This window comes from Coregonus clupeaformis, unplaced genomic scaffold (genome assembly GCF_020615455.1).
Source record: "Coregonus clupeaformis isolate EN_2021a unplaced genomic scaffold, ASM2061545v1 scaf1211, whole genome shotgun sequence".
Taxonomy (NCBI): domain Eukaryota; kingdom Metazoa; phylum Chordata; class Actinopteri; order Salmoniformes; family Salmonidae; genus Coregonus; species Coregonus clupeaformis.
In genome coordinates this window covers 45,410-55,335 of record NW_025534665.1, presented here as the reverse complement: position 1 = coordinate 55,335, position 9,926 = coordinate 45,410, and positions in this window count along the sequence as shown.

The following is a 9,926-nucleotide window of genomic DNA, read 5'->3' as shown; positions in this document are numbered from 1 at the left end:
AGAGAGAGCGAGAGAGAGAGGGAGAGAAACAGAGAGAGAGAGAAAGAAGGAGAGAGAGACAGAGAGAGACAGAGAGAGAGAGAGAGAGAGAGAGAGAGAGAGAGAGAAGAGAGAGAGAGAGAGAGAGAGAGGAAGAGAGAGAGAGAGAGAGAGAGAGAGAGAGAGAGAGAGAGAGGGAGGAGAGCAAAGCACACCAAACAAGGTGGGCAATCGTGTCATGGGGTCAAAAGACAGGAACTGGTCCGGCATTAACAAAAAATAAAATTAAAAAAGCGCTCCTGGACATGGCTTTTTATGGTGTGGTGCGAAAGCCTGTGACTTCGGTGTTTTGTAAACTTGAGAAAAGGCTAATATTAGAAAAGCCAGCAGCACAGACAGAGTCAGATAGATGGGGACAAGACATTGGTGACGTTGTTAACTCACGCACACACATCTCAGGCCAGGGGAGAGAGGTTACTCTAGTACAACTGCAGCATGGACCTCTAAGGCCACCACCTCAACCTGCCTAACTATGACCTGATGAAGATACCCATCTGGCTTTGTAGCAAATGTGTAAGAATATAATAGATTTTATTGTCCTCTGATAAGGACATTCTCTTTCACAGGCTCGTACCATGGTTCACAGGTGTGGTCCATAATACTTTACGGCACTTTTATACGTGGCACTTTTCATGATCTCAAAGAGCTACATTATACTGTACAAAAATGTACATCAAAAAGGCAACGTGCAAAAAGTGAGACACAGTAAAAAAGAGAGAGAGAAAGAGTGTCCAGGGGGTGTGAGAGTGAGATAGAGAGAGAGAGGAAACAAACACAGTGAGAAAGAGAAAGAGAGAGAGAGAGAGTGAGAGAGAGGTTTCACTACATTGCCCTTTGACTTTCTGAAGTTATCTTCACACTTCTGACACAGTAGCCTAAGATTGTTAGGGTTTGGTTAGCGTTAAGGTTATTCAGTTCAACAAAACAATACTGTATCTCTGGTAAAATGATCATAGGTTAGTGGATAGTTAGTTGATCCGTTTTTTGATAGTTAGTATTAACCCAGTACTTCCACCCTCTCTCACATGGCCAAACAGCAACAGGACTCGTTGAGCGAACAGACACTCTCCTTTTTCTGACAGCGCTGACCCTGGATTCAGGGGAGGGACAGACAGAGTGAGAGAGAAAGAGAGTGGGAGAGCAAGAGGTATGGCGGGGAATGTGAGTGAACCAGAATTATAATCTACTAAGCTTTGTGTGGTCGTCTCTTTTGGTCTCGCACATTCAGCTAAGTTACACGCGTCAGCAGTGAGCCTGTAGAGCAGAGCAGCATTTGGCTGCAGTAGAGATGTGACAGCCAGGTCAGAGCACTGAGCCTTCTGTTGCTCTGTGATGCTATACATAATAATAATAATACCACAGCCATTAGCAGCCCACTGTCCCTCTGTCCCAGTCTTAAACAAATGGAAGGGGGGGATGGGACTAAATGTCAAGTCACACAGCCAGAGGACTCAGCCATCAACAAACAACCTGGGAAGACACTGAAGTGAAAGCCTATCTAATACTTGACTACACTGTCTTGGTAAATTGTTGCGATACTTGTATGCCTGCCTTTATTTGTCAACTGTGACCAATGTGCTTCTATAGTGTGATGGCAGTAACCAACATTGATATGAAAGGATCACTCGACTTGATTTGACAATATACAGTATCATAAAGGGTACAATCTCCTTCAGAAGTCTCCTTCCTAAGTTTGAGTTATTCACTGCGTTAGCACACTCCGCCAACCCTGATGTTCTAGCAGTGTCTGAATCCTGGCTTAGGAAGGCCACCAAAAATTCTGAAATTTCCATCCCCAACTATAACATTTTCCGTCTAGATAGAACTGCCAAAGGGGGTGGAGTTGCAATCTACTGTAGAGATAGCCTGCAGAGCTCTATCATACTATCCAGGTCTGTGCCCAAACAGTTTGAGCTTCAACTTCTAAAAATCCACCTTTCCAGAAATAAGTCTCTCACTGTTGCCGCTTGCTACAGACCCCCCTCAGCCCCCAGCTGTGCCCTGGACACCATATGTGAATCGATTGCCCCCCATTTATCCTCAGAGTTCGTACTGCTTGGTGACCTAAATTGGGATATGCTTAACACCCCGGCCATCCTACAATCCAAACTAGATGCCCTCAATCTCACACAAATTATCAACGAACCTACCAGGTACAACCCTAAATCCGTAAACATGGGTACCCTCATAGATATCATCCTGACTAACTTACCCTCTAAATACACCTCCGCTGTCTTCAACCAGGATCTCAGCAATCACTGCCTTATTGCCTGCGTCCGTAACTTTCAAACGCTCCCTAAAACACTTTAGCGAGCAGGCCTTCCTAATTGACCTGGCCCAGGTATCCTGGATGGATATACAGTGGGGAAAAAAAGCATTTAGTCAGCCACCAATTGTGCAAGTTCTCCCACTTAAAAAGATGAGAGAGGCCTGTAATTTTCATCATAGGTACACGTCAATTATGACAGACAAATTGAGATTTTTTTTCTCCAGAAAATCACATTGTAGGATTTTTAATGAATTTATTAGCAAATTATGGTGGAAAATAAGTATTTGGTCACCTACAAACAAGCAAGATTTCTGGCTCTCACAGACCTGTAACTTCTTCTTTAAGAGGCTCTTCTGTCCACTCGTTACCTGTATTAATGGCACCTGTTTGAACTTGTTATCAGTATAAAAGACACCTGTCCACAACCTCAAACAGTCACACTCCAAACTCCACTATGGCCAAGACCAAAGAGCTGTCAGAGGACACCAGAAACAAAATTGTAGACCTGCACCAGGCTGGGAAGACTGAATCTGCAATAGGTAAGCAGCTTGGTTTGAAGAAATCAACTGTGGGAGCAATTATTAGGAAATGGAAGACATACAAGACCACTGATAATCTCCCTCGATCTGGGGCTCCACGCAAGATCTCACCCCGTGGGCTCAAAATGATCACAAGAACGGTGAGCAAAAATCCCAGAACCACACAGGGGGACCTAGTGAATGACCTGCAGAGAGTTGGGACCAAAGTAACAAAGCCTACCATCAGTAACACATTACGCCGCCAGGGACTCAAATCCTGCAGTGCCAGACGTGTCCCCCTGCTTAAGCCAGTACATGTCCAGGCCCGTCTGAAGTTTGCTAGAGTGCATTTGGATGATCCAGAAGAGGATTGGGAGAATGTCATATGGTCAGATGAAACCAAAATAGAACTTTTTGGTAAAAACTCAACTCGTCGTGTTTGGAGGACAAAGAATGCTGAGTTGCATCCAAAGAACACCATACCTACTGTGAAGCATGGGGGTGGAAACATCATGCTTTGGGGCTGTTTTTCTGCAAAGGGACCAGGACGACTGATCCGTGTAAAGGAAAGAATGAATGGGGCCATGTATCGTGAGATTTTGAGTGAAAACCTCCTTCCATCAGCAAGGGCATTGAAGATGAAACGTGGCTGGGTCTTTCAGCATGACAATGATCCCAAACACACCGCCCGGGCAACGAAGGAGTGGCTTCGTAAGAAGCATTTCAAGGTCCTGGAGTGGCCTAGCCAGTCTCCAGATCTCAACCCCATAGAATATCTTTGGAGGGAGTTGAAATTCTATGTTGCCCAGCGACAGCCCCAAAACATCACTGCTCTAGAGGAGATCTGCATGGAGGAATGGGCCAAAATACCAGCAACAGTGTGTGAAAACCTTGTGAAGACTTACAGAAAACGTTTGACCTGTGTCATTGCCAACAAAGGGTATATAACAAAGTATTGAGAAATGTATTGTCATTGACCAAATACTTATTTTCCACCATAATTTGCAAATAAATTCATTAAAAATCCTACAATGTGATTTTCTGGATTTTTTTTCCTCATTTTGTCTGTCATAGTTGACGTGTACCTATGATGAAAATTACAGGCCTCTCTCATCTTTTTAAGTGGGAGAACTTGCACAATTGGTGGCTGACTAAATACTTTTTTCCCCCACTGTATATATATATATTTTTTTTATTTATTTATTACTAATCGTGTGATATTCAACAGATGAAGTATAGCCAATATACAGTACATCACTTGTATACACATAGACACATATAGACATATCATTTAATGCTAGATAGTGGAGTGACAGTGTGATACTGCTTGAGATGCATGATATAGATGTACGCCTGCTTAAACACAGATTAACTTAGCCTTTTAGGGAATGCAGCGGCTGGAGAGGGTAAGATGGAAGCGGTTAATACCAGGAGTCCATTAACAGGCCAGTCGACCCAATTCTGCAGCACCCGCGGATTATCACACAGGGGGGAGTGAGAGTTAATATGGGTCGTAAACAGTGCTTGACTGGCCGTGACTCAGTAATGCACGAGACGAGAAGAGGAGGGGGAGAAGGGTGGGTGATATAAATGGGGGAGTGTTTTAATGGGAGAGAAGATGGGAGTTGAGGAGTGAGTGAGTGAGTGAGTGAGTGTGTCAGACTGGATGTCAATTATTAAATGATTTCTAGTTGGATTATGATTCCGTATTCTAAATGGGAGAGATTTCGTAAGCTTCATAAACAAATGCACTCATTTATGAGGGATTAACGGTAATCTCTCTTTCTATCCTTCCCCCCTTCTGCATACCTCTCTCTCTCTGTCTCTTTCTGTCGCTCCCTCTCTCTCCCCCTAAGCATCCATTTTTTTATGCATTGCAGAGCTCGGTCTATCTCCCCCTCCCTCTCAGTCTTTCCCTTTCTATGTCAGTGTTTCTGTACTGCAGGGTCTAGTCCCTGAGCAGGTGTAATATATCTTTCTCCTTATCTGTCTACCTCTCTCCTCCCTTCCCCTCTGCCTCTTTCTACCTCCCCTCCATCTCTGACACTCACACATTAACCCTCTCTTGGTTTCATGGTCTTAATCTCCACACGGTTAAAGGGCAGCCTGGCACTGAGGTAATCCGTTAATGGACCCTACGAATTCACACCTATCGCCATTATGTCAACCCCCCACTTGTCCCTCTCTTTCTCCCTCACTCTCTCTAGTCACATGCAGTTGATGTTTTTACCCTTTACACTCGTGGGAATTGGCCTATATGGATAGGGCTAAATTGAAATGTTTCTTCCAGAAGAAATATGAAAACCATATGCATAACCATGGTAACAATTGAAAGGGAACAGTTTGTAGATAATGGGAAAATGATTAGACCAAAGGTGAGTATGCAACAGTTCAACTGACACAAAACTGAATCCAAACATTACACTGTTGATTTTATGTGCATTTTACATTTACTGTACTTTCGCCGCATTTGTTGATAACGAAATCAGAAAATACTCTAGACACATTTAGTAACATAAGATATTCCTGGGAAATGTTCTCCTAGCTGTGCCGTTGATGTCACGCCCTGACCTTGAGAACCCTGTTATTCTCTAGTTAGTTTGGTTAGGGTGTGAATGTTGACATATCTATGTTATAGATTTCTATGTTGGCCGGGTGTGGTTCCCAATCAGAGGCAGCTGTCAATCATTGTCTCTGATTGGGGATCATACTTAGGCAGCCATTTTGCCTACCTTTAGTTGCGGGATCTTGTTTCTGTTTGGCTTGTTGGATGTTTAGCCTCTTGAACTTCACGTTCTGTTGGATTTTTTTATTTTGTCGGTGTTTATCAAAATAAACGACTATGTACGCATACCATGCTGCACCTTGGTCCGATCCTTTACACAACGAACGTGACAGAAGATCCCACCACCAACGGACCAAGCAGCGTGGCCAGGAGGAGCAGACACTCTGGACACAGGTGGGGAAGACATTTTGGACATGGGAGGAGATATTAGCCGGTAAAGGACCCTGGGCGAAGGAAGAAGCCCAGGCAGGAGAGAATCAACGTCGACGCCGACAGTGCCGACCGCGAAGGAAGCACGAGAGGCAGCCCCAATAAAAACATTTTTTGGGGGGCACACGGCGCAGAAGGAGGCCCTGAAAGGGCTGACTGTAGAGGAAGAGGAGGCCGCTATTATAGAGGCCCTCCAAGACATGCAGCTCAGCACTCTGAGAGAGGAGATAACTACCTTACGGGGGCTGTTAGCTAAGAGAGAGCAGGAGAGCTCCCTTCAAAGGGAGGTGCTGCAGGAGGCCCACAGGGAGAAGGAGTCAGTGGATGCACAGAGAGAGGAGCTGGCCAGACAACAGGAGGAGCTGAGAGAGGAGTTAACCCTCCAGCAGCAGAGAGCTCAGTCCTTAGAGCAGAGGCTGGCGGAGCCAGGTTTCAGAAGAGAGCCAACTCCCCGCACTCGCTTTGAGGAGCGTGTGACCGTGCAGGCACCAGGCTATGCGCCAGCTTTACGCACTGTGCCGCCAGTGCGCCTTCACAGACCGGTATGGCCCGTACCTGCTCCTCGCACCAAACCAGTGGTGCGTGTCCCCAGCCTGGTACGGCCCGTGCCTGCTCCTCGCACTAAACCAGTTGTGCGTCTCTCCAGCCCGGTGCGCCCCGTACCTGCTCCTCGCACCAAACCAGTGGTGCGGGTCCACAGCCCAGTGCGTCATGGGCCAGCGCCCCACACTTGCCGGGCTCCAGTGATGATCCATGGCCCGAAGCCTCCAGTGATGATCCATGGCATGAAGCCTCCAGTGATGATCCATTGGCCGAAGCCTCCAGTGATGATCCATGGCACGAAGCCTCCTGTGATGATCCATGGCACGAAGCCTCCTGTGATGATCCATGGCACGAAGCCTCCAGTGATGATCCATGGCACGAAGCCTCCAGTGATGATCCATGGTGGCACGAAGCCTCCAGTGATGATCCATGGCACGAAGCCTCCAGTGATGATCCATGGCACGAAGCCTCCAGTGATGATTCATGGTGGCACGAAGCCTCCAGTGATGATCCATGGCACGAAGCCTCCAGTGATGATCCATGGCACGAAGCCTCCAGTGATGGTCCATGGCCCGAAGCCTCCAGTGATGGTCCATGGCCCGGAGCCTCCTGCAACGGTCTGCAGTCCAGAGTCTCCAGCTACAGTCAGCTGCTTTACTCCTGTGCCAGAGCAGTCCGCTCCACCGGTGCCAAGTCCAGCTCCGGTTATCTGCTCCCTACCAGAGCCGGGGCAGTCCGCTTCACCAGTGCCAAGTCCGGGTCCGGTCGTCTACTCTTCCCCCATGCCGGAGCCATCCGCTCCACCGAGTTCCGAGCCGGAGCCAGACGTCAACCCCTCTCCAGGGTCGGGGTCTCCCACACCAGGGTCCAGACAGGACTTGGTGCATCGCGGGAGGACTGCTGGGCCGGGACCAGCGTCCCTCTCGTCCCACACCAGTCAGGTTGTTCCGTGCCACCAGACGTCAGACCCTCTCCAGGGTCGAGGGCTCCCACACCAGGGTCCAGACAGGACATGGTGCATTGTGGGAGGACTGAGAGGGGAAGCATCGCGCCGGGGTCCAGACCGGACCAGGTGTGCTACGGGGAGGCAGGAAAGGAGAGGAGTGTACTGCGTCCAGCGCATAGTGATCCTAAACGTTGACACTATATACAGTGGGGAAAAAAAGTATTTAGTCAGCCACCAATTGTGCAAGTTCTCCCACTTAAAAAGATGAGAGAGGCCTGTAATTTTCATCATAGGTACACGTCAACTATGACAGACAAAATGAGGAAAAAAAATCCAGAAAATCACATTGTAGGATTTTTAATGAATTTATTTGCTAATTATGGTGGAAAATAAGTATTTGGTCAATAACAAAAGTTTCTCAATACTTTGTTATATACCCTTTGTTGGCAATGACACAGGTCAAACGTTTTCTGTAAGTCTTCACAAGGTTTTCACACACTGTTGCTGGTATTTTGGACCATTCCTCCATGCAGATCTCCTCTAGAGCAGTGATGTTTTGGGGCTGTCGCTGGGCAACACGGACTTTCAACTCCCTCCAAAGATTTTCTATGGGGGTTGAGATCTGGAGACTCCAGGACCTTGAAATGCTTCTTACGAAGCCACTCCTTCGTTGCCCGGGCGGTGTGTTTGGGATCATTGTCATGCTGAAAGACCCAGCCACGTTTCATCTTCAATGCCCTTGCTGATGGAAGGAGGTTTTCACTCAAAATCTCACGATACATGGCCCCATTCATTCTTTCCCTTTACACGGATCAGTCGTCCTGGTCCCTTTGCAGAAAAACAGCCCCAAAGTATGATGTTTTCACTCCCATGCTTCACAGTAGGTATGGTGTTCTTTGGATGCAACTCAGCATTCTTTGTCCTCCAAACACGACGAGTTGAGTTTTTACCAAAAAGTTATATTTTGGTTTCATCTGACCATATGACATTCTCCCAATCCTCTTCTGGATGCACTCTAGCAAACTTCAGACGGGCCTGGACATGTACTGGCTTAAGCAGGGGGGACACGTCTAGCACTGCAGGATTTGAGTCCCTGGCAGGCGTAGTGTGTTACTGATGGTAGGCTTTGTTACTTTGGTCCCAGCTCTCTGCAGGTCATTCACTAGGGTCCCCCCGTGTGGTTCTGGGATTTTTGCTCACCGTTCTTGTGATCATTTTGACCCCACGGGGTGAGATCTTGCGTGGAGCCCCAGATCGAGGGAGATTATCAGTGGTATTGTATGTCTTCCATTTCCTAATAATTGCTCCCACAGTTGATTTCTTCAAACCAAGCTGCTTACCTATTGCAGATTCAGTCTTCCCAGCCTGGTGCAGGTCTACAATTTTGTTTCTGGTGTCCTTTGACAGCTCTTTGGTCTTGGCCATAGTGGAGTTTGGAGTGTGACTGTTTGAGGTTGTGGACAGGTGTCTTTTATACTGATAACAAGTTCAAACAGGTGCCATTAATACAGGTAACGAGTGGAGGACAGAGGAGCCTCTTAAAGAAGAAGTTACAGGTCTGTGAGAGCCAGAAATCTTGCTTGTTTGTAGGTGACCAAATACTTATTTTCCACCATAATTTGCAAATAAATTCATTAAAAATCCTACAATGTGATTTTCTGGATTTTCTTTTCTCAATTTGTCTGTCATAGTTGACGTGTACCTATGATGAAAATTACAGGCCTCTCTCATCTTTTTAAGTGGGAGAACTTGCACAATTGGTGGCTGACTAAATACTTTTTTTCCCCACTGTATGACATGAGTTTTATGATTTGGAAATGTGAAGTGCACATTTGGACCATATGGGTATTTGGCTTGCTTGTATGACATCAAAGCAGTATTTATTATAATTCTCAACGTCTCATCTTTCAAAATATGTCGATGAATCCTAATTTACAGTATTCCCCTCACTCAGACAACAAAACATTTGCAAAGGTGGCCCAATTACCGTGAGGGATGGGGGCAACTTCTTGTCATGCCCGGTGCTCAAGTTCAAAACGGCTGTCAGTCAAAACCCATACAGAGCTGTGAAGCGCAGAACCAGAGCTCTGACGTCATGTATAGCATGTTACCGTACAGCCACTACGTTCTAAATATGCCATTTTCAACCCGTATACGGGTATGAGTGTAAAGGGTTAAACAGTTGATAATGCGGGATGTTTGGAGTTGACCTTTTAGTCATTTAGCAGACACTCTTATCCAGAGAGACTTACAGGAGCAATTAGGGTTAAGTGCCTTGCTCAAGGGCACATCGACAGATTTTTCACCTAGTCGGCTCGGGGATTAGAACCAGCGACCTTCCGGTTACTGGCACTACGCTCTTAACCACTAAGCTACCTGCCGCCCCTTTTCTTCTTTTACAGGGTTGTATATGAGAGCTTTTGTCGATGTTTAATATGTCATGTTTTTAATGTACATGTGTGTAATGTATGGCATTGACCCAATAAAGGGGATTTCAAAATTCTCTCTCCCACTTATACCACTTTCTGATAGAGGCGAGATGCCACTTCGGAAGCACCTTAGCTATGGCTTTTTTGTATATCTGCAGCAAGGGCTTTTTCATTCTCACTCTCTCCA